This window comes from Natator depressus, chromosome 8 (genome assembly GCF_965152275.1).
Source record: "Natator depressus isolate rNatDep1 chromosome 8, rNatDep2.hap1, whole genome shotgun sequence".
In the NCBI taxonomy this organism is placed as follows: Eukaryota; Metazoa; Chordata; order Testudines; family Cheloniidae; genus Natator; species Natator depressus.
In genome coordinates, this window is record NC_134241.1 from 47073011 (window position 1) to 47094439 (window position 21429).

At 48.0% G+C, this 21429-nt stretch overlaps 1 protein-coding gene across 3 annotated transcripts in view; it reads right to left on the reverse strand.

Annotated features, from left to right (window-relative positions):
• PBX1 (PBX homeobox 1) overlaps positions 1 to 21429 on the reverse strand; it is a 241291-nt gene that overhangs the window by 51180 nt on the left and 168682 nt on the right. The gene's annotated exons all lie outside the window — the stretch shown is intronic.

A 21429-nucleotide genomic window follows, 5' to 3' on the forward strand; every position in this document is an offset into this window, starting at 1 on the left:
GCTGCCCCCACTTCCCTTCTTCCCCCCCAAAGCCCCGCCCCTGTTGCTGCTCTGCCCCCTTCCCCTGTTGCTCGCTGGATCATCTCAAGGAGCCTGCCTGCAGGTAGTAGGCAGCCTCGGCTGAGCAGGGGCTGGCGCGTGTGAATGAGCCAGGGCCTCCCTCTGCCCCACGGCAACCAGGCTTTTGGTTCGGGTGCCATTAAGGGTTGCCAGGTCTCCAAAAACCAGGCACCTGGCAACCCTAAATGGCACCCGGACACAGAAGCCAAAAACCAGACTATCCGGGTAAAAACCTGGATGGGTGGCAGCCCCAGCTCGCACTGCTACCTCCCACGCTGTCCCTTCCTCTGTGGGCAAACAGAGGGCTCCTGTCCGCAGGTCTGTCAACTGGACCCTTTCACCAGCCCTCCTTAGAGTGGGCATGGCAAAGAGACCTCAGCATGGAGGATTGAACCAAGTTGTATGGTACAGGAACCCTGCAGACAGGCGCCACTGGTGGCAGAAGTACCAGGGTGAATGCCCTAATTGAGCCCATCCTTTCCAAGGCTGATGAGCTGCCACCAGCTGGAGACAGAACGGGGAGAGAGCAGTCCCCACTGTGCCCCACCGGCTGTGGTCAGCAGAGAGCTCTACACTGGTGAGCCGCTGCTGGAGCTTAGAGCGTGGTGGCTAAGGGGCAAGGGGCTGCAGACACATTTCCCGCCGACGGTTCTTTGCCAGCACCTGCAGCCCCCATTTCAGGGGAGGGGAAACCCATCAGTGCAATGAGAGTTAACGCTGCAGACATGATGCTTTAATAAATAAATTGCAAGTCCTGTGTGCGTCTGGCTGGCCCCGTGGGCTCTTGCCAGTTCTGGTTGTTTCTGCAGCCTTTGCAGGTCACCCCCATGAGGTTGTGACAGGGAAGGTAGATGTGAGGCCGATGTAAGGGGACATTTAGTTATTCGGGGCATTGTGTTCTCCACATGACCAGCTTGGGCTGCAGATTGTTTACACATGCTCCTCAATTACAATGGGAAGAGGAGGAGGTTTCGTTTTTGTCTTTTAAAGGGCATTATATTTTTAAAGGCAAATAAAAAACTAGAAATCACGAGACTAATTAATAACATGGCTTTGTATTTCCAAACAGCTGCACAAATATTAGATCATTCACGGTGGAAATAATCATTCAATGAATATTAACTCTTGGTTACATGTGTTTCTTTTTCTTCCCTTAGGGAAAAATCTCAGAGGGCTAAAACCAACAGAAATTTTATAGTGAGCTATAAAAACCTAGAATTCTATAGGTGGGGTCAAGGTGCTCTCCAGAAATGCAAGCACTCTATTATATTCCAATCCATAGGGCTTTTCCCTGGGGTTGATTTCTACATATTGTTGTTCTGCGATCATATCTGACTCCAGAATCTGACCGAATGATTGCTCTGCTCTTTGTTCTCACAAGAAGAAATATTAAGAAGCAAAATCTTGTTCTCAGATCGGCACGGCGGATAAACTAGAGGCACTAACAGCAACCGTGCAAACCCAAATAAATACAAGCCTGCTTTACCTGATGCATTGGGTGTTGCACACACAGAGAATACAACAGGGAACAGAATCAAGAGCAGGATTCCCAATTCTCTCATTTTTTATGACTGATACAAAGGACACAAGCATTTGATTTCACCAAAATTTGCTGAAATGCATCAAAAACAGAAGGCAGATCTGAGAATAAGGCAGAGGGCTGCAAGTCTGGAGGCCTGACTTCTGTTCTCAGCTCTCGCACACATTCCTAATGTGATCTTGCATGAGTCATTTCTGGCCTCATCCTACTCCCATTGAAGTCTACGATAAAACCCACATCGACTTCAGTGGGAGCCAGTTGAAGTCCTCAGCCTTGATCCTGCAACAAACAGGACCCCTGTGCAGAGCTCATTTCAGGATCAGGGCCTAAAACGACTCATGCCTCAGTTTCCCTGCCTTTAAAAGTGGGTTTTACAAGGCTTAACTGATATGTGCTTGGAAAGCCTCTGGTGGAAGACAAAAGGAAAATAAAAAATATTAATAATAAGAGTTTTATTATTTGGAAACGGCTTTTTGTCATTCTTGGGACTTACTTGAACTGTATTAAGCCAAGAGAGCAGCAATAACCATATTCTCACAAATTACTTGCCAAAGAGAGAATTTTCTAGTATTCTCACAGCTTCAATTCATGCTTTAAACACAAGTAAAATCACTCTCTTGCTTTGAGTGTTTTTCCTAAAATCACTCTCTCACTTTTTGAAATTAAAAATAAAAATTACAGCAAAAAACAAAACCCCAAAAAACCAACACTCCACTGCAACACTCACTTTGCAAAAGTGAATGCCCAGCCCGAGTTTGCAAAACCTGTGTGTGCGTATGCACTCTGCCAACAGGCAGAGCTGGGTGGCAAAATGGTAAATGTGTACCAAGCAGCCTGCCTGAAAACTCCACTGAAGTGGAGGGGGAAAATGGAGGGGGTGGAGGGAGGAATGGGCAAACTGGCAACTTAAGATGTTGAATCACTTTTTTTTTTTTAAGCTGACTGTATTTTAATTTTGTAAGCCTTGCTGGGAAGGGTAAGAAACAGCTGCATTTAGACAGAATCTGGACATGGTCAGGGATGCTAATAACAGAGAGGAAGAACCAGTGCACTGAATTTCCTTAGAGATTCTGTGGGCCAATATATACATATTATATGGCATAGCTGTGTGATGATCCATTGATTTTAATGGAGCTATGCTTTCTTATGTCTAAAATGAATCTGATCATTATTCCTAGCCCTGTAATCTGCACTGCCAACCACCAGCAAATGGTTTTACTGTCAGTTTAAAAAAATAATCTAAAATTGGCTGCCAATAAAAAGTCGTAACAGGCCAGTGAAAATAACAAGAAACATATTTTTCCTTAATCTAGAATAAGTTTCTGAATGATACAATTACTATTAATAGAAACCAATTTTAAGTAGAAGGCTCAGCTGAGAATGAACATGAGTAATAGGAGACTTGAAACCCCTCAAATGGCTTTGAAATCTTAATTTTCTGGACACAAATCCTTTCTAGTATTTTTTGGACCTTTTGTGTTTGAAATTTTGTCAGTGAAAAGGATTGAAATTTGCAAGTAAATTTGTTAGCAAAATCAAAAAATAAATTACAAACAATTGCTAATTAAGAATTATAATTTACATACTAGAGATGGGTTGAAGATGCCAAATTTACATCTGAATCCTAGTTTCAAAGAGACAAGAATTCAGAAAAGTTGAGATTCAGAATTTTGGCCAAAGCCCCACCTCTCTTACATAGGTATTACTGTAAAGGTATATGATGCTTTGCTAAAATCAACAGAAAGATTCTATAACTAAGACGCACAAACCAAGCCAACTGACAGACAGGACAAAAACAAAACAAAACATCTCCCGAGGTAGAGAGACGGTGGGGAAGGAAATCACAGCAGAAGATGTGGAGCACTGTCAATGAAACATGTGTTGATTTGCGGTTGGTTATCCTTAATCCTAAACAAGAGAAAAGGCAAACGGCAGAACTTAAAAGGAGGAAAAGGAGGCAGAAGATGGGACGGAGACGAAGATGACATGAATGGTGGACAATAATCTCCTGTTCTTCCCAACAAAACTCAACAGACAAATTGAAACAAAAATAAAAGGTGAAAACAAATACAAAATAGGGTTTCAAGCCAGACACACTTTTGGTTAGGATTTGAAAAGAGAGATTTTTTTACATTAATAATAAAAACTCACTGCCTAGTCAGGTGTGCATGTGTGATTAATTAGTCTGTGTGTGTAGAGTCTTTTCAAGAAAAGTGCTATGTAAGTGCTTAGTATTATTACTGTATAATGTGAACCATACACACATTGTGTTCTATTATATCCACATCTGCATATTTGTGCGAGTACACATTATATTACATTATAATTATATATGTTTAATGAGTGGAATCCAAAAATCAGCTGGGTGAGAAGGCACTGCGATTTGCAGCAATTGTGCCTGTTTGGCTAGCCAGGTAGACTAACACTATTAAATAAATAAATGAAAAGGCCAGTGTGTGTCTAAGCAGACCTGATGCCACCTAGTTATTGCTTGAAGTCTGTGCTCTGGTGAGTAGAAGACAAAATGATTATTTAAAAGCTCCTTTATCTTCCCGGCAGCATATATGACTCAAATGAACCTTCTGCCAGGACACCCGAGATGTTAACACTCATCCGGCACGATCCAATTCAAGCGGCAGAGCTGTTACCTAATCCAGCAACTATCACATATGATCAAGGCCCTGCTGTGCGGATTGGCCCCCTACCTCTCTCTTGTTCATCCCCTGCTCAGCTGGAAATGGGTTTAAAGGGACAAGGGACCCATTCCTGACAGTCGGAGACACTCCCCAGGCTGGGGCATTGGAGTCTGTGGATTTCCATACCCGGGAAAGAGAATTGGGAAATCGGTGAGGGAATTTAGCAGCATTCAATGCAAATCCCTTTATAGGGTTTCTATGGGATCAGCTCCCCAGCTGGCGCAAATCAGTGCAGATAACAGTTATGTCAATTTACATCTGCTGAGGATTTGGCCCAGGGCATCTGTGTCAGTGACAGACTCTTTAATGAACATTTGGACAGTTATGAATTCATTTGAACCAAGGGGCTATCAGCCCGTGCCCTTAACACCAGCGGGGCCATTTTTCCAATGAGTGCTTTGCCACTGATTTCAGTGGAAGCAGGAGCACATCAGACACCACCACCTCGCAGCTGGTACCGACCACACCCCCTCTTTGGCTGCCTCGTCGGGGGGGCTCCGGAAACCAAGAATGGGGCAAAGGGGGTCAGTGTGTGAGGATGCCACCGAGGCCGTAGTTCTGTGAATAGTCAAGGAAGGCCTTCATTCTCCCAGGCTGTCAGTTTTCCCGGGAGAAAGGGGAAAACAAAGTGAAAATAAAACCAATTTGGCAGAACGGTATTTTCTTCCGCTCTGCCCTCCCACTCCCTCCTCGTTTCTTAGAAGAGAAACCAGATGCTGACATTCCCTAATTTCTCGTCTGTCCTCAGAAGCACCCTTCCCACAGCCCAAGGTGGAGACCCAATAGCCCAGCACGCTCAATTTGTTGCTTTTCATGATAGGAAAAAAAAAATACAAGCTAAGAACTAGAGAAAAAAAGACTATTTTGTCCTTGGCTGCTCCACTGACAGCCTGACAAACCCGCTGGCTCCGCTGACTGCCACTAGAGGATGCTCTTCCTTCACAAAGAATCGGCTTTCGCCCAAATAAATAAGCAAAAACAAAACAAAAACCACACACCTCCTCCCCATTTGCACTGCTGCAAAATGCCTCTGCCACTAATTTCTGAACTCCCAGGCCGAGTGCAATCACGGAGGGGACATTCCTCAGTGTTACAGCATTATTGGGGTCAGGTTAGTGGGTGGGACGGCGACATCAGGACCAGGTCCTCGCCCACCAGCACGCTCCTCCTTAGGTGGTATTCAAGTAACAAAGCCAGGGTTTGGGTCAGGTCACGGGGGTGACCAACATCCAACCCTGGGGCAAAGCTCGCCCCATGACCATCCTAATGGTTAATACGCAGGTCCCACCTCCAGAGACGACAGGTCCAAGCATGTAACGATCCACCTGCAAGTCAGCTGCCGTTGCAGTTTGCCGTCCCAAAAACAATCGGTGAGGCTCATAAAATGCCCACAAGGCCTGCTTGCGCCATACCAGACCCACTCATGGGAAGAAAGATGACTCCCATTCCCATCACATTGAGCCTTCAAGCCGCTTTCCCGGGGCATGATGCCATGGGTGTCCGCGGTAACGCACCTCTGTGCAGGCCGCAGCCTTGGCCCATTCCCTCTGCCCTTCATTTCCCACCTTCCCCCTCTTCTGGCCTGGTATTTCAGAAGTTTTCCTTGGACCTTGAAGGTCTGTCCCAGCCCCAGTTCTGAGCCTCCTGCTCCATAGCTGCAAGGCTGCAGTACGGGCATCTCCTTGCCCCCTTGGCAAGCGCTGACAAGCTTCTAAGGGGACTTCTGGGGATAAGGTACCTATGGCTCGGGACTTGCCCCAGCCTGGAAGGCAGTGTGGTTTAACAGCTAGAGCAGGGAGCTGGAAGCTCAACAGTAGCACCCCTGCCGCTGACTCGCTGTGGGAAAGTCTCTTCACCTCTGCCTCCGTTTCCCCAGCTCTAAAATGGGGATAAATGATCACTGCCTGCTGCTCGTAACGCAGCCCGAGGGTCGCTGATGGAGGTGGTAGGGATGCAGACAGCATTATTAGTAACATATCCACAGCTAGGGCTCTACAGGGACCACAGCACGATCCAATCACAGCAGCATCCTCCCACACCCCTTCTCCTTTCGTCCTGCCTTGGGGCCAGTGGGCATCATATCCTCTGCTCATTTCCCACTTGGTCACACAGCAGCTCCCCAGGCCTGCTGGCAGGTGGGACACTCATGTGCTGAGCGGGTACCTCCTTCCACTCTGGAGAGTTGCCTGTGCATGCTGCACCGGGACAGTCTAGTTCAGCGGTTCAGGCTTGTTTTTTCTGCTTTGGCATTGCACACGTGTGCGGCTCAGGAAATGTATCCTCCCTCTATCCAGAGCCAGGGGTTATCATCATCATCTGCGAGAGGACATCATCTGGATCCTACATTTGGACCTTCATCCAACACGGCATTAGTAGGCAGTGACATCACATATGCGTAAAGTCATCATGGACTCACACAACACGGACATGATGCCAGATCCCCATGGAGCAATGCTCCGCGGCAAAGCCTGACCTCAGCCCTAGGGTCTTTCACTGTCCTGCTCGGTGGGGACCTGGGACAGAAGCGTGAGAATTGCAAGGAGTCCCTGAACAGGCAGGCTGTCCTGGAAGTGTTCGGGTTCCAGATTCTCTAAGATGCATCATGAGCAAGTTCTTTCCAACCTGCAGGCTGCATGACTCTCTGCCTCCCCCATTTCGAGAACAATGGACAAAACACCAGCAAGGGCTCCGATCAAACAGAAGAGGAGGAGTCTGCTTCTTAGGAGCACTTGGAAAGCACAAGTCAGAGCACTGATGAAACTTACAAGAGGGTCTCTGGGCTGCTTCTCATCCCCTCATTCACTCCCTACCATCCTCACAATCCCCAGATCACGGCAGTACAACCCTTGGCTGAGCGCTGAATTCCTTTGGGAGCCTCATCGGGAAGAGAGTTGTGGAGTGATCCCATCCAGCTGTTGAGTGCTGGCTCTTAAACACTCCTAGGGAACCCCCTCTACCTCCCAAATTTACATCTCTTTCCTTCTCAGATGTTGCTTTTCAGTCCTTAAAGTCATAGGTGTGCGGGGGGGAGGATAGCATAATGCAGGGGTCTCAAACACGCGGCCCGCCATAGACGCCGACTCCGTCACTCTGAACCTCACCCCCTCCCGTCCCTCCTCGCGCCCCCCCAGCATGCTGCATCCCCACTCCTCCACCTAACTCCCAGCGCTTCCCGCTTAGGACTTTCCAGGAGGGAGTGGAGAGGAGCGGGGACACGGCACGCTCAGGGGAGGAGGCAGCATGGAAGAGGCAGGGCCAGGCCGGGGATTTGGGGAAGGAGTTGGAATAGGGGCAGTGTGTGTGTGTGGGGTGGGATGCGGGGGAGGAGTTGGAGCGGGGACTTTGGGGAAGGGGTTGGAATGGAGGCAGGGAAGGGGTAGGGCATGCACTGAAGTGTCGCTAGAGGTGAATAAACCAGAGGGCAGGACAAGCCCAGGCTCCCCTTCTCCCCTCCCCCCCGGCCCAAGTCCCGGGGGCTTCCTCCTCCGCCTGCCCAACTCCAGGCTGCCAACTTGTGCCAAGCTGCGCAAGTGGAGTGGTGGGAGCGCGGGGCAGCACAAGGCTGCCCCCTCTTCCCTCCCGCCCCCGCCGTCCCCAGCCACACACAAATGCGCAGCGGGGCTAAGCAGAGCCTGGCACTGTAGAGCTGCGAGCAGCAGAAGGGAGGGAGAGCAACAGGCTGGGAAGGGGACCCACGGGGGCTGCCAAGGCTGTATTAATCGTGCTGGGCAGACGGGGGTGGGGATTGTGTTTTTTCTCAGCCAGCCCCTTGCTAGTTTCTTGGTGCATCACAGAGTTTTCACATTTGAAAACAGCCCCCAATTCCTCGCTCCTCCCTTGAAAACAAGCACGATTTGCAAACTGGGGGGAGGGGGGCATGGTTGCTTTCCAAGCTGTGTTGTATGAAAAAGGTTTCAGTGATGCAGCCCTCGGGCCAATGTACTAGTCCTCATGTGGCCCTTGTGGTGATTTGAGTTTGAGATCCCTGGCATAATGGATCCAGTTAAACCTAGGCAGCAAGCTGGGGTGGTGGTTGACACGCTGAAGACCTCGCATTCAGGAGCGTGCTCTGCGGAGAAGGGATGGAGAATGACAGAGACATGGTCCATTATGCAGAAGAAAGGATCAAGTTGCCAAGTTCTTGCCATCTTTCCGACAGGAACACCAATTTCCCTAACCAAATTGAATGCCTAAAGGCAGCAGGGTGCTGTTTGAAAGAGAAGGGATGTTGTTTGCTCACATGTCCTGGTCAGATTCCAATCACAGTAGGATAATTAACCTTGTAGTTTAGATAAACTCTTCTTTGCTTCCTATCCTCAGCTGTTGCATAGTGCTGGTAAAAGAGCTCCCACAATGCACCCCAGAGGCAGCTGCATTTCAGTGAAGTAATTCCTATATGTAGTTGGCAAAGAGTTTTTGGATCCTTTTGGATGTAAACTGGAAGGATGAAGAGCTTGAAATTGGGCTAAGGGGAAAGTAAAGTTGCACATCAGGAAGAATGTTGTTTATTAGCCTGTGTAATAGTATCCAAAGGGATGTGATGGAACCATTGGAGAAGAGGCTGTAGGGAACCATTGTGGGTTTGCAGGGGGGGAAGATGAACTAGAAGGACTTGGTAGCTCCTTTTTGGCTCTAATTTCGGAGAGCATTTGGGTAAAAATGAGTCTCAGTGGCCGGAATCTTGACCAAACCCACCATGAAACACAGCGAGGTCGTACTTCCGATAACACGGATGCAGAATTCAAATGTCTGCCTAAGCTGGGTGTGCTACCCTATGTTTTTGTTGAATCGCCTTTCCAAGGGACCTTTTAAAGGAGGAGGAGATTTCCAGCAAATGATTGCAAGTTATCGAAAATAATGTGCCACTTAGCGTCGGAGGCGAGCATCCTGGCAGGCGGCAATGGGAAGCAGCACTGAGCAGATGGGAGTGATTAGGCTGTGATTTTCAGAAGGGCTTTCTTCCCTGCCTCCACAGTGCTTAAGATATGCTGAAAAAACCCAGGGGCTTGAGAGAAGCTGAAGGCTCTTCTGCTGCAGCCATGGGGTCATGATCTAACCCCAAGAATGGCTTTCCCCATGGAATTGGGGATGTCTCCAGTGGACAGCCAAGAGTCCAGGAGTGGAAGAGTATCTCTAGGGAGATCCATGATGCTCGCTATTATCATTCACCAACCACCCTTCCTGACATATATGCCCACCCATGCACAGTGAGGCAGCATTGCACCTCTACGTGAATGCCAATGCAGAAACTCCCCTGGAAGTATTACTCAGCCAGATGTTAAAAGATCACTGTCAGGCTAAAAATGATCCCTCGCACGATTTTATCACAGCCTTCGCAATATTTGGTAGCGTTCTTAAAGCCCCAGCTACTGGAGTCATGTGATCGCAGGAGAATCGCTCATTTCACTTTAAAAGCATGCAAGTGTTCAGCCCTCATGGCTGCAGTAAAAACTTGCAAACGTGACCCAGAAATCAGGAGGCCAATAAAAAGAACCCCAAATTTGTTTTTTTAAAAATCACATTTTTAAACCAGTCTTATGATTTCCTAGCGCCTGAATCATGTGGCTGGGGTTGGCCATACTGAATCTTAAACAGCCGGATTCCCTCCTGCCTTGTGTTAATTGTAATACTTTAGACAATTGAAAATGGGAGGGTTTGAAACACTTCACGACCGACTGCTCTTTGTTTATTACCCTTCAGCTTGACCAAAGCAATTAGGACAATGGTGTTTCACCTTCTGGAAGAGAGGTACCACACTGGCTTTGGGTTTGTCCTACATCACAACCTGGCTTCATTGAATTAAAATAACCAAGACTCCCTCCCTGCCCCACCCCAGCCCCAAAAACATTTCCGGTGACAAAAGTTATTTCAGCTCCTCTTTTCAAACAAAGCCGAAGTTACTCACCAGTGGCCCAATGTCAAGGTGAGCTAGGAAATTAAAGGGAACTCTTGGGCTTTTTTGTTTATGGGCCCTAGGAGACGGAAACGCGGCAAAAGTCAGCGGCTTCTGCATAAGAAAAGATGGGGGCAGTTTCCCTAGATATATTCTAGGGAATGATTTATGGAGAAGGCCACAGGGCCAGATTCAGTCCTGCTCTGAGTGGGCTCAGCTGGGTGGAAGACAATGGAGCTGGGTTGCGCACAGTAACAAGTTCAGTGCTTAAACAACTTGCCATGGTTTCTTTGCCTCCCCTCCCACTGTAAGAGCAGAGCTGACAACTCTCTGGCCCTCCTTGGATTTGGGTGGGGGTTTTCGTGTCCCAGAGTGGATCTCTTTGCCTTTCCTTGGGCAAGTCAGTTAGAAATCCCTCCCTCTAGGTTTCCCAAGGACCATCGCTTACCAAACCAAGGACAGTGGTGTGTGTCATTTGCCAGGAGGGCGACGTATGTGAAGGCTGAGGCTGGCGATAATGGACTGGGAATTTGGGGGAAGGGAAGGAGGGCATGGGGATCTGTGTCACGATTTAGGGGGCGAAAGAGAGGACAGATGCTCCGCTCAGCAGATGGCACCAATGTCGTCACCCAGATGCCCCAGCGCTTGACAGAGATCAGCCCCTGGATGAAGAGCAGCTGTGGCCAGCTGATCCCAAGCAGACAGAAGTGATGATAGGGAGGGGGAAACCATCTGAGCAGCTAGCCAAGACCAGGGACTCTTGCCTCCACCAAAGGAGTCTGCCCCTCCTTGGCCAAAGTGCTACAACGCCTTGAAATCTCAGGATACCCCGGCAGCAGCAGTGATGTAATTTGCATTCTCCCTCCTCCAGCATACTAGGAAGCTACCACATTCCTCTCATATGAGAATCCAGCCAGCAAAATTCAATATGTCCGTGCAGGGCTAGTGAAGCTGACAGTATCTGGGCAGGTGGAAACGCTGTAACCCAGGCGCTCTGGCTTGCCCAGAATGCAGCATCTCCTGGGGAAGAAAAGCCACCAAGAAAACATCACACCCCTCCGCTTTGCTACAGTGCCAGGCCAGAGCCCCAGCTTCAACTTTAAGGCCCTCAGGACTTTGGGTCCAGACTGAGACCGCCTCTCCACCCAGGAACTGCGGAGCGGCAAGGCAGAGGAGCATGCACAGGATGAAGTCAAGGCACCCCCTTGAAAGTCCCTGCAAGTGGAATGAATGACCTGCTATAGGAGACCAAACTGATGTGTAGTCCCCACACTGAGCACGTGCAGAGCATGGCACAAGAGAGACCGGCAGAGTGGACGTGTCACTGAAAACTTGCCATGTCCCTGTTTGATGGATCAAGTCCCAGCGTCCCATCCATTTTATGAAATCCCATGTGCTGAACCCATGCACGTTCCCAGGGAGTGTCGACGCTACGGCTGGATTGGGCCTCTAAGCCCGGGTACACAGATGCACACTAGATCTGCTTGAGCGAGCACGCCAAAAAGTGCAGCGTGGATGTTGCAGCAGGGCTGGCGGCCTGGGCTGGCTGCCGGAGGAGAAGCCCACCCCTGCCCCAGGGTCTGTACACAGGTGGCTAGCACAAGCCACTGCCCACCCTCTAACAGCCACATGGCTATTTTCAGCATGCTAGCTCAAGGCCAGCTAGTGGCACGTGTCTGTCTACCCGGGCTGGGGGATAACGCCCCTCCCTGCAGAGCAGACCTGTGACCAGTGACCCACCCCTGCATGAAGCCTCATGCCAGCACGCCCACACAGTCAGACCAACAGAGAGTAGGGCAGGAAAAGGGGGATGAGCATTGGCCTCAGCTGCCAATATCCTCTGACTCACCCTGCACTGACCCTCGCTGCTATCACAGGTGTCCTGGCTTTTCACTTTAAATATCAGGTCACCTCAGTGACCCACATTCAGTGACAACAAAAATATCAGCCCCCTGATAGGAGCTTTGTGCAAACTGGAGAATGACCCTCTGATAGACACTCGTATCCCAGCTGGGTGAAATGCTTCCCCACCACCAGTTCAAGGGCCCACGAGACAGACACAGCAAGGTAACCTCAGCTTTCTTGGCAAGCATGTGTAAATGTCCAATTGACATTAAAGGTCAGAACAACAGAGGTGAAACCATTTGCACACAGCTGATCCATTCAAATCTTTTTAAAACTGGGTCTATTCATATTTACAGTGTTTTACTAGCCACAATTCACAAGATAATCAGTTTATACTCCTAAACTTAGGCTGGGGTTTTCAGGAGAAGTGTAAAGAAGTTGAAAGTCAAAGGGATTTGGGTGACTAACTCTCACGCTTCTTTGAAAATCTATTTTTTTCTACAGACACACACAATACATTCCAGAGTGTGTCATACATGAGCAAAATGCTTCTTTTTAAAATCTGCTTCAAACAGGAAATGTATATTTCCCCCACCTCCTTTCCAAAACTTAAAAATGGGTGAACAGATTTTGCTCAGACTTTCCAGAAGAAACCATGTCTGTGCTGAGATGAAGCGTGAAAAATTGCAGCCGGCAAAGAGGGAACTTTTTTTCAGAAAGGGAGGACCACTGTGAAACTAAGGGGCAGTTTCCACCACAGATTTCCACAGACTAAAGTAAAAAGTAAAAAGAAGTATCTTCTAACTACCAGTGCTGCCAAGTCTGCCTGGATTCAGAGTTCAGCCCTGTTCATTCTTGCTAGTGCATTGTCATCTGTAACCATGACCCAAACGAGATCTATTACAGGTGAAGATAAGGTGCGTTTGACTCACCCTATACATCACAGCTGGGACAGGTTTTCTGCTGCTGATGCACTCAGAGAAGGGAACACCACTTAGCTTTCACACCCCAGGGTCACTCCACAGGGTTACTGGGGGAGATCCAGCTTTTTATTTCTACAGGGTCAGATCCTGTGAGCTCCTCACCTCAATGAGAGCTAAGATACCTCAGCAGGTTACAAGACTGAGCCCAAACTAGTCACATTTGATTGTCAAAAAGAAAAGGAGTACTTGTGGCACCTTAGAGACTAACAAATTTATTTGAGCATAAGCTTTTCTTTTTGTGGATACAGACTAACACAGCTGCCACTCTGAAACCTGTCATTTGATTGTCAGTGAGCCACAGAAACAAAGCGACCAATTTGAGAGCGGCTTTTCAGGACGGAACTACTCTATCCTTTGCTTTCACTTTTGTTAAAGCGACAGGGCCAGACTGTCAGCTCGTGCAAAGTGGCATAGCTCCATTGAAACCAGAGTGACGTCAGCTGAGAATCTAGCCCAGCCTTTCTCAAACGGTGGTCCGTGATGGTACTCCAGGGGGTCCGCGGGCCTCGCTGATCAACTCCTCCCACTCCCTCCCTCAACTCGTGCACCCCGGGGAACAGCTGTTCTCCGATGTGCAGGAGGCACTGGAGGGAGGCGGAGGAGTGGGGATGAAGCATGCTCGGGGAGGGGGTGGAATTATGTCTGGGGCCGCTGGCCCCATTAATCAACTTCTGCCCCTCCCTTCCAGTGCCTCCTGCACACCGGGGAATAGCTGTTCAGTGGCATGCAGGAGGGGCTGGGAGGGAGGGGGAGGAGCAGGGATGAGGTGCGCTTGGGGAAGGGGGTGGAAAGAGGCGGAGAAGAGGAGGGGCAGGGGTGTGGGCCTTGGGGGAAGGAGTGAAATGCGAGGTGGGGCCTGAGGCTGAGTGGGAGGCTTGGGAGTCAGCAAAAAATTTTAAATCAGAATGGGGGTCCTCGGGTTGCTAAAGTTTGAAAACCGTTGATCTAGGCCATGCAATGTACGTACACAGCACCTGCACACGTATACCCTGATTTTATGTCTGCCTGGACATACCTCCCCATAGACGGTGATGGATGTAGGACCTACACTGAGCTGCACTGGACTCATTCCATTGACTTCACAGGGCTTTCAGTCAGACCATGGAAGAACCTAACAGCATGAAATAAGGCAGAGGTGTGTCATAACGGACATCATCAAGAGTTTTGGATGGGTACAAACTGTAACTCTCCCATTGCGTATCCACTAGCAGGTTACCCAGGCCATCCCAATAGACCCCCTTTTTTCTGCACCACCTTCTGATGGATGTTGTAGGTGTCATGTAAGTTACAGAAAACAGGAATGTTTTAGAGAGTTTTAAAATACTTCATTTGTGCTATTTTTTGTTTGTATCCCTCTCAACGGCAAAGCCAGTTGCCTTAGTGACAAGACTCTGACAGCGCAAGGCTCAAGAGGTGAGAAAAACTAACACATTTGAGAAAAAAACTTGGAAAGTGACCTAAAATAACTGTTTCCATAATAACATATCAATTGTAATAATGTGGGGATTTGAAGGCCTGAATAAAAACCGATTCCGCAAGAACCTGAATCAACCAGGAACAGACCAAGTTCTGGGGATCTCCCCTTTCCAATAGCATAAACCTTCCAGATTTCTAGCTCTCTAGGTTTGCAAGGAACTGGCATGTGAGGCCCATCCTGCACTTCACGGCACAGTATAAGGCTGCAATCTAGCAAAGCACTATGGGTAAAAATTTCCATATTTAAAAAAGTCAATAAAAGGTAGGCTCCTAAAGTCAAGATCCTCTAGTCTAAAGTACCTGAGGCACCAGACTCCCACTGGAATTGATGTGGGCCAAAGTCACTTGGAAAAAGGGGCTTAAGCGGTTTTAAAGTTTTACCCCCTGGCCCCGATTCAGCAAATCTTCTCTACTCATCAAAGCACTTAAGCATGTGCTTACCTTTAGGTCTGTGCTTAAAATCCCATTGACTTCAGGGGGACAACTGTCAAATTTAAACAAACCTGTGCTTCAGAGCTTTGCTGTAGCAGGGCTTAATTACAGGGGCACATTCAGAAATAATTCTCTGGCAAGTCATTTTCACAATACGACAGCTGCCTGAAACGACGCCTAAGCTGAACTAGCTAGCCGTAGTTCAACACTCCAGAGAGAGATGGATTCGTGGCAGAGCACAGGTCAGGGGCGCAAAGGTGCACGTTAGGTGCAAGATATCACTCGGCGATGGTCTCTTCGTGTGATATGGAATACATTACGCATTATATATCACAAACGCACTAGCTTCCTTGGCAGGCCGAAGAACAGCCACAGTACAAACTGAACTGCAGATCAGCCAGCAGGAGAGGGAATCACGGTTTACAGCCATTTGTGGCTTCAAAAATGAGAATGAATCAGGTGGCCTCTTCCCCAACCTTCCCCCTTCTCCCCCTACCCCCCGAACAATCACACAGATTTTTGGCTTTCTTCCTTGCCTGACAGAAGCTGCTTCAGCTTCACCAGGCTACTGGTCTCTGCTCCACAAAGTACCTGCAGCCCAGGCTTGCTTACTGCTCAGTATAATCAAACAAATAACAAAACCCCGGCAACTTAATTACCCCACGATATTACTTTGCTGCTGACCTTTGACCCCTCAGCCAAACTCCCCGGGATGGGGAGGTCAAAACTGTCAGGATCGTATTACCTTATCAAGTTCCTTCCTTGGAAGAACAAAAATAAATATTTAACCACATTCTTATGGGGAGGGAAAGACCTGTAATTAAGGTTCCCTTACCCCTTCTCTTTCTGTCTCCTACCCTCCCTATGCCAGGTCAGACATCCCGCCTAACCCTTCAGGACTGCTTGAAACCACTGACCTCAAGGCAAGTTTACCTAAGGTAGCCAGGTGTTGAATCCCATTGGAGCAATTCCACATATCAACAACTCTTACCGGGCCTCAAGTAATCAGCTTATCTAATGAAGCAGTTCTCCTGCCTTGACCAGGAGAAGATTAGCGGGCTGGTCCCGCAGTGAAGTGTAATCAATCCTTTATCTACATAAACTACCTCAGGGCTTCCCAAAATCTGTCAGAGCCTGGACCACCCCACACTACTGAGATTGTCTTGCAAACCCATCTCTTTTCCCATTCCCAGTCACCAGCCTATCAGGGAGAAGGTAACATCCCTCTGGCAGCGCCATCAGTTGCTTATATGGAAAAGCAGAGGGTATGCCGAGACTGCTGCCCATCATGCCAACTGGCACTGTCTCATTGTTTACTTGGACTCTCCTGTTGGTCTGTATTCAGCTGTTCTCCCGTCTTACACTTCAATTGCCAGCTTCTGGCCTTTTTGTTCAGCTTTTGTACAGCGCCTAGCGCGATGGGGTCCCTGTCCACGATTGCATTTGCTAGGAGCTATAGAGATTCAAAGAAGAAGTTAGGAAGGCAATGGATTTCCAGCTCCTTTTAATGCAATTTAACAGCTGGGGGAGGGCAAGGCTGCATCCTCTGCCTACCCAGCTCTAGACTCTGCTCAGCTCCCGCACGTGTGCTGCAGAGCACCAATGGACCAGCGTTGGACCACAGGCTATATTATAGCTGAGCTGTTAATAGTCAGCTTGGTTCACAGCACCTGACTAAGCCATGCAGGAAATGCTTGTGACTGTAACCACACCTCCATGTTAAAGCAGGGAGGGGAGAGAAATCCATGATTTCCCCCAGCCCCATCCAGCCAACGACAGAACTAGATCATCCTCAGCATGGCAAATCCCAAAGAGACGTAAGGCTCCTTGCAGAGCGAGCGCCACGCGGATTGGTCTCTAGCTAGGTCCTTAGGACAGCCTGGCTGGATATTCAGTTGTTTCTCTCAGTGGCCACTTTACCACACAAAATAAATAGCATCATAAATATAAATAATATCAATGAAACAGCTAGAGCTGGATGACGAACGGCATATATTTTCCATGAAAAAATCCATTTGCACAAAAAAAATCTGCATTTTAAAAAAAATAAATCTAGATTGGATTTCTTCCCTCTAGTCTGTGACATCCCACCTGGGGAGGGAGAATCTGATTTTAAAAAGAAGCCAGAAGCACATTCTAGTTCTCAGATAGTGGGGACAACAGTCAGCCCTCCTGGGTTCTATATGTTGTTCTGCCTCTGTGACCCCAAGCATGTCACGGCACCACTCCATGCCTCAGTTTCCCCTCTTCTCACATTTGCCTTCGTAGAGTTCTTAGCACTCATTGGCTCAAAGGTGCTAGCTCAACACCAGCATTATTGTTATGATTCCAGACTGACAGGGTCACCGGTAAAATGCTGGCAAAATCCTGCCTCATGGTGAAAAGGCCCCGAGGCCTCAGTTCTGAATGGCACCTTGGACTGCTGGACTTTGGGGTAAAGGGATTTCTCCCCTGTTTCCTCCACAGAAGAGGAGAAAGCAAATCCACACTGTGGTGCAAAGAAACCACCAGCCAAGACATCAAATCCAGCACTTCCATTGCACTCCATCCTCACACCTCTTCACAAACAAGAACAAACCAACCCACCAATCGCCCTTGGTGAAGCAGATATTACAAGCCTCATCTTGCCAATGGGAAGCTGAGGCAAAATGGGGATGTGCTTTACCCAAAGATACAGCTGGAGTCACAGAGCTGGAATAAGAATTTGGCAACTACTCCCTTCCACCACACACACGCACACAACTTGACTTTTACTCCTGGCTCTGCCACTGACAGAGTGACCTTGGGCAAGTCAGTGCCCCTCTCTGTCTCAGTTTCCCCCTCTATAAAATGGGGCTAACGAAACCTCCTTTGTAAAAACGCTTTGAGATCTGCTGATGAAAAGTGCCGATAACAGCTAGGTGTTGTTATTATACATGCACACACTCTTCAGTGTGACCACTTAACATCAAGCATTTGCACGATCAGAGCCCTAAATTAAAGCTTTGAGCCCTAATTCTTAAGTAGCAACAAACAAAAAAACTAAGAGAGGAAATGATGAAGAGTCTGATCTTTGTCTCGCTCATGAGGCCAGCCATAAAAGAACCTCTGAGATTAAGAGTGCCCTGCCCGGCTGGGATCCATGCTTCCCACTCCCTCTCTCCTCTTCAGTGCTTTGCATATGAATCCTCTCCATTGAAAAGAAACAGGCTTTTGAACCAACTGCATCTGTTGACGAAAATCTGTGGCCTCCGGAGCCCCTCAGAGAGCCAGGGTCCCATTTCAACCTCTCCAGGCCAAGCCATGAAATTATAAACAAAGAAAGCCCCCCCTCCCCCCAAAAGGAACTGCCTCTTTTCTAGCCTGTTTAGAGGTCAGCCCCCATGGAACACGGATGGCCTCAGGGCTGCTGTTCTATGCACAAAGCATCTAGGATGGGAAATATGTAGGTGACAAGACTGACAGGAGACCAAGATTAAAAGTGGCTTCAAACCCACCACATTTCAGATTCCCTTCCTGTGTTAGTTTGAGACTTTAAATAATAAACCCAGGTAGTCAGGCAGCATACGATCGCCACAAACAGCAAAAATACTGATGCTTGTCGGGCAGCGATAGTCCACATGTGTCCCGAGTTTGCTAAACAAATCAAAAGTGACCCACAAATACTCAAAAAAGCAGGGAGGTCCGCTACTCTTGACTCAGACACTAGCTTTCTGGCTCAGTGATATTTGGGGTTTTCCTGAAAACTCCAGCTCCTGGAGTCATGTGATTGTGTGAGAATCTCAGCTTTTATTCAGAAAAAAGTAAGTTTCTAGCCCTATCTGTTGCAGAGAAAATGTGATTCAGCCACACTCTAAAGGCTCAGAAAAACCCAGAAGGACAATTAAAAGAACCCAGCACTTATTATTATTTTTTAAATCTCATGATTTTTAAGATAATCTCATGATTTTGAGGGCCGGACTCATGATTATTGAATGCCTTAGGTTGGCACTAATGCTTCTTTATTGTTATAAAAGTTCCAAAAAATTGCAGCCACACTATCAGACATTATAGGAGGCTGGATAATTACTGTAAAATGGAGGTGGGACCCCAAACCCCTAAATACCAATTGGCAAGGGGGTTACTAGTATGGACATCCTCGTTCACCAAAGAATGTCAGCTAAGGTATCAAAGGAAAGCTGATGTCACACTGGGTATGATTATTATTATACGATGTATGTACTGCTATTATGTAAGGAGGTGTGTGTGTGTGTGTACTTTGTATCAAGTTGCTAATCCCCAGCAGAGGTGAAAAACTGGTTTTCTGCCAAACCAAAGATGTTTACCCATCTATCTGTCGCAATGTAAATTGGGTGTTGTCTTGTTCACAATCACTGGTCTGAGCTAAAGGCAGATGAAGGATTGTGAGATTGAACAGGAGGAGAAGAGGAGGAACAGCCGGGGAAGAGCCTCATTTGGGGGAGTGCACTGCAAAAATGTACTGCGCTGTATCTGTGGGACAAGGAAAGCACCCTCTCATCCTGCCCCTAGGAAGTAAATGGACAGCATGTTTAATCATAGAAAGGGGATCACAACCATTGTTGCCTGGAAATGCTGCAAAAGGATTTGGGTGAGACAAGACGGCTGTAGCCAGGAGGTCAGCCTGGTAAATTTAATCTCTAGAAAGTGTATACTTTTGTTTCACATGTAACCTTCTGTTTCCATTGTCCTTATTCACTCTCTCGTGAATCTTGATCTTGGATAATAAATGTATGGGTGTTCTCACTATAAATATATCTCAGTGCTGTGGTATTGTACCAGGAGCAGATCCTGAGTTGAATCTTTCAAGCTGGTGTGTACACCGCACCCCTGGGGACAGCATATTTGGTATTACTGGTGGATTTTATGGGCTAGATTCTTATCTAGTGCCTATCAGCATCAACACCAATGGAAGCACTCTCATTCACACTAGCTGGGATCTGGCTCCATTCGTAAGGGAGCTCATAGATCCCAGGACCTGGAGACTGAGCATACCCATCCCATTGCAAGTGCAGGACAAAGACCACCCAAATAGGTAATTAGCACTAGTCTGGACTTGGGGCCAAACCATGTCCGTGAGGCACTGCCCCATGTTAGCAGCAGGGTAGAGCCACACTGTTTGGGGTGGGGTGGGGTGGATCTCGTGTCCCAGAAGGTGCAATCCCTCAGCAATCTCCCTGGCTCACAGGGGAGCACACGCTCCCCACTGTGAAGTGTTGGTGTGATTTGTGCCACAGGAGGCACTAGGAGGCAGCATCCCTCAGTCATTCCTGACTTTTATGCCAGGGGTACAAGTAGGGGATAAGGGCACCTTGCTATGCCCTCTAGGCCAGCCACACAATCTGGCCAACAGCTGAGCCTGGGCCACCACCATCAGGATTGTGCTCCTTCAGCAAACCTTCTTCTAAGACTGTGTGGTGAGATTGCTCTGGCTAGGAGCTCCTGGAAATAAGCCACCCAGACTGGGTTCCTCTGAAACATGCAGCGTCAATCTGTGGGCCTGGGGCCTGCAGCTTTACTCCTCTTCTTTGAAGGCAGTTAAGTAGTCGTATATGTATGTATGTATGATACATGTAGTTATTCATGTGTGTGATGGGCCCCAGATAGTGTGGGGACAGAAGCTTTTGAAATCCCTATAACAGAGATCAACCCTACATCCCAGGGGAGGGTATATTTCAATGTCATGCACCAGGGTGTGAATTTCCATCTGCTCAATGAACTGACATTTCACTGAGCCCATGCTAGAGGCATCTCTCTTTCCATGCAAAGCAGCCTGTTTCAAAGGAGGACAGAATCACAGGGAGATGGAAAAAAGTGAGGAGAAGAAAGAAATTGAGATGAAAAAATGTAGTCTAATGACAGAAGATGATGGTGTGTGTGGCGGGGGGGGCGGTCTTTATTATTATATGTATTGCAGGAACCCTTGTGCTAGGTGCTGTACAAACACAGAACAAAGGACTTGTTTGGAAAGACCCACAGAACTAGGGTTTGTACTACATGGGGAAATTTACAAGGCACGTTTAGAGGGAATATTTTTGGTTTGGCCTTCGTCTCTTTGGAAGTGGTTTAAGCAAACCTGATAAAAGGCACTCTAACTCCCCCAAACAAGTGTCCACACACAGGGAGTTCTGCCAACATAGCTATAGTGGGATAATAATACTAGTATAGCTATACTAAGAAAGCACCCTGTTTAGATAAGCCCCAGCTGGTGAATCCCAAGTCAATCTAGTGCAGTACCCACAAGATTGCCAGCAGTCAGGCACTCCAGCTGTAGGCCCTGCTGGGCAGGAGCAATGCAAGGAGACAACCCTCAGTAACAGAATGGACAAGAAGTGAAGCAGTAGAGCAAGTCACAATTCAAAACAGCCACAGCACCAATCAGATGGAGCTGTAACATCCAGTCTCCCTTGCCCACTTCTCCCTATAGCCTCGATTACTCCCTAGATTGGTCACCCGAAAGTGACAGATCTGGCAATTTCCTGCCATCTCCTTGGGAGACCCTACTAA